This window comes from Chrysochloris asiatica, unplaced genomic scaffold, assembly GCF_000296735.1.
Source record: "Chrysochloris asiatica unplaced genomic scaffold, ChrAsi1.0 scaffold00318, whole genome shotgun sequence".
Classification (NCBI taxonomy): Eukaryota; Metazoa; Chordata; class Mammalia; order Afrosoricida; family Chrysochloridae; genus Chrysochloris; species Chrysochloris asiatica.
The window spans coordinates 1,854,291-1,858,226 of NW_006408836.1; the positions used below are offsets into that span (position 1 = coordinate 1,854,291).

Below are 3,936 nucleotides of genomic sequence, written 5' to 3' on the forward strand. Positions count from 1 at the left end.
CAGTGTTTTTGATTCACTGCTCCAGGTGCTGGTCTTCTCACCTCTGTGGTCTTGATTTTGACCTTTGTCCCCAGTGTAGTACAAGGATATAGAACAGCCATCAATCTCTGTTCCTAGCTTTTCTTCAAAGGTTTTCTCAGCATCAGCTTCTGTTTTGAATTCCAGATAAGCAATCCCTTTACTCTTACCATCTTTGCTGACTATTCTGATCTCCATGGCATCTTCAAACACTTCTTTTAATTCATTCTGAGTGACTTTGTAAGGCAAGTTTTTGGCCAAATGTGTTCTGGCATCTTGGTCTTTCTTTTCCTTTTGGTCTCTGTTTTTTCCTTTTGGTCTCTCTAGTTTAATTTCATTACCAAAGACCTTTAAACGAGTGAGTTCCAAGGCTTTTTTCATGTCTTCAGCAGATTCAAAATCCACACAGGCAAAATTCCTAGTCATACCAATTCTGACATCCATGACAACAAAATTATTTTCAGCAAAAAGGTCACTGAGACCAGTTTTAAATTCTGGATCAGACTTGTTACAATTCAGGTTTCCAACAAATAGATTGAAAGCTGCACTTGGTTCTCTGGCTTCCACTTTCTGCTTCTTGGCTTCAGGAGTGGCTTTCTGTTTGGCCATTGCCTTCTTTCGTTTTCCAGGTACTTCTTTGACTGGTTCTTCCTCCTCTTCATCATCATCCTCATATTCCTTGTTGTCCTCTTCCTTATCGTCGTTGTTGTCTTCAGCCACACTCTTAGCTTTCACAGGAAGCACCTTGGCAGGAGTTTTCTTGCCTTTTGCCAGGGTAGTGTCCATGGCCTCTTCTTCAGAGTTATCTTCTTCATCCTCCTTGTCCTCATCATCCTCATCATCATCTTCATCAGTGAAGTGAGGGGCAGCTTCTTTTGTCATGATGGGCTCAAATTCATCCTCATCTTCCTCACTGTCTTCCTCATCACTCACTTCCTTCTTGGCATTCTTACCATTCTTTGTCCCCTTGGCTGGAGGAGCAGCTCACTTCTTACTGGAAGTCACCACCACTGCTTTGCCTGGGCTGGCTCCATTCTTGCCAGGTGTTGCTGATGCTTTGGCTGCTGTAACTGTCTTCTTAGCTGGTGCGGCAGTTGCCTTCTTGGCCAGTGTGGCAACTACCTTTTTTGTGGGGGAAACCACTACCTTCTTTGATGGTAGTGTGGTATTTCTTGCCTTTTTTCTGAGGAATGACAACCTCTTCTCTACTGCTTTCTTCTTCTTCATCTTCTGACAGTTCCTCATCCTCACCGTCTTCCTCTACCTCCTTGAGGGGAGGAGCCAACTTCTTGGAATCACTTTGACTTTTGCCGGCTTTCGTGAGCTTCACAATGATGGTGGCTGGGGACAGCGGAGCATGTGGAGGATGAGTGGCACAGATGAGACTATGGGAACCCAAATAGTGTTGATGGCAGCTGCGGTTCTGAAGAGGCTGGAGTGTGCACACTTGGCTATTAGCTACAGATCGAGACTCTCCTGATGATCTTTCTTTGAAGATGTATCTTCTGTCATTCTAGCTGTTACAGGCTGTCTGCTTGTCCTTTCTGGTGGGAATGTCCCACATCAGAAGGTTCTGGATGTGGCTCAGGATTCCACCTAAGGTCCTATATAGGCTCCACAAAGAGGCCTATTTCACTGGGCAAGTTGTAGAATCCCTTTTAGGTATTCTAATTAGTTATAGGCTGCAGATGGGCTTACAAGCTTTCTGTAATCATGTTTGCCGACATTGCTTTCTATCCCACTCAAGTGTCTATTTTACAATAGTAGGCAAGGAAAACCAATATTCATAAGACAGTCAAGCACCTTAGTATTATTTCCTTTCTTCAGGCTATGCCCCGATCCCTGTATCATAGAACCCTGTTATTCCCAGGTTGAGCATGAATCACTATTTACCTCTGTCCCATTCAGCCCATGCAAACCTGTCTCAGTGTTTGCAGTACTTTCTCATTGAGATTTACATGATAAACTGGACAGGGTACCAACCTGGAAGCCAGGAAACATGGGAAAAAGTACTGACCATCAAAGTGATATGAGCAAGTAACTTAAAAAAAAAAATGTATTGTGTTTTTGGTAAAAGTTTACAAAAATTGTTAAATGCTATTGAGTTGGTTCTGAATCAGAGTGTCCTGCATAGGGTCTCCAAGATTTTAAAAATCTTTGTGGGAGCAGAAAGCCTAATCTTTCTCCCATGGGATGACTGGTGAGCTCAACTCGCTGACCTTGTGGTTTGCAGTCTAGTGCTTATCCTGTATTAGGGTCCCACTTAACTACTTCTTATATTGTTCAGAGACATTTGGATTCCACTCTGGGTGTCTTGCTTTCAGTAATCTGATTTCCCTGACCCTTTACACTTTTAGCTTTGCTTTATAATCATTGTAGACCATTTGGCTTTATAGTGTTTTTTTAAAGGTGTATAGTATTCACTCATAAAATTCTTTATTTTATGAGATAGTCTGTTATTTAGTTAATAGGTGCCCTCAGAGTTCAAGGCTTATAGAGTGTCTCATGGTGACAGTTTCAAGGATTCCTTTACTCACAACTCGTCTAATGCGAGTAAGTCTGGACTTTTAAATAATTTGAGTTCTGTTCTACATTTTTGTTCCTTCTGTCAGGATATATCTTTTGTGGTCCTGATCAGAAAGGTCACTAGTGGTAGCCAGGTATCATCTAGTTCTTTTGGTTTCAGGTTACATGAGGCTGTGGTTTATGTACACTGTTCAAATATCACTACGTAATAGTTAAATTACATCATTACATAATTACTGAACCACTCAGTCAATTTGACACATATTTTTGAAAGCTATACCTCAACCCATCACAAGTATATAAGACCAACAGACAAGAAATCTGGAGTGTTGGTTCTACTGTATGACTAGTTAGAGGCTTTGGGGAAATTATTTGTCTTCGTTTTCTTTTACCATAACACTATGTGTTTAGGATCCTTCTAAATTCTAAATTTTAGGCATTAATTTTTTTTAAATTAGGGTTCTCTGGAAAACCTGACTATCTGGACATAAAATGGAGATGCTTTCTAACTAAATCAAGTCTCTTCTTTAGGACTAGTATAGAAAACTTTTACATCAATGTTGGCTAGATATTGCTGTTAAAGTACTGGTGTGGCACAGTAGGAAAAGCACTGGACTTCTAACCACAAGATCAGTGGTTCAAATTCACCAGCAGCAACTCAGAAACCCTATACAGGGTTGTAGACTTGGAAACAACTTGACGGCACTTAACAACAACAACATCATCTAAGGGGAATGTTGCACCACACCAGTACTCCATCTTGGCTAGTTACGTTGTTAAATGCCATTGAGTCAATTCTGACTTACAGTGACCCTGTATAGGGTTTCTAGGGTTTGAACTGTTAACCTTGTGGTTAGCAGCCCAGTGCTTATCCAACAGCACCACACCAGGACCCCCATCTTGGCTAGAGTGGACTACAATTTAGAAAGAAAGTACATGAGGAACTGATATTGGTGAAATGCTTGCTGCTTTGTCTACGCCTCACATTAATTTCTATTCTTGAAATTTAGAACTTGGTATTGGAAAATTTCTGATGTGTATGCCTGTTTTAGACAATTTGATCCTTGTTTATCACTTAAGGACTCTGAGGTTCAGAGTGGTTCAGTGACTTGCTGAAAGACACATGTAAAAAGTGGTTACATATGGCTAGACACCAAGTGTTACCTCAGACTTTGTGACACACCCAAGTGTTATTGGGGGATTAAACCAGAAAACAAAAAAAGCCTGGGCTGTAGTGTCAGAAATAGACTTGAAACCCAGCTCTATTACTGATGAATTGCTTGATCTTGGATATATTTCTTAAAATGTTCAATCCTATTTCCTTAACTATGTACTTCTTACATAAAAAAAGAAGATACATTAATGATAAATACAATGTTTGCTGTTGTTGTT

At 40.5% G+C, this 3,936-nt stretch overlaps 1 pseudogene; it reads right to left on the reverse strand.

The window, feature by feature from the left end:
• The window catches only part of LOC102818355, a 44,414-nt pseudogene that overhangs the window by 1,687 nt on the left and 38,791 nt on the right, over window positions 1-3,936 (reverse strand).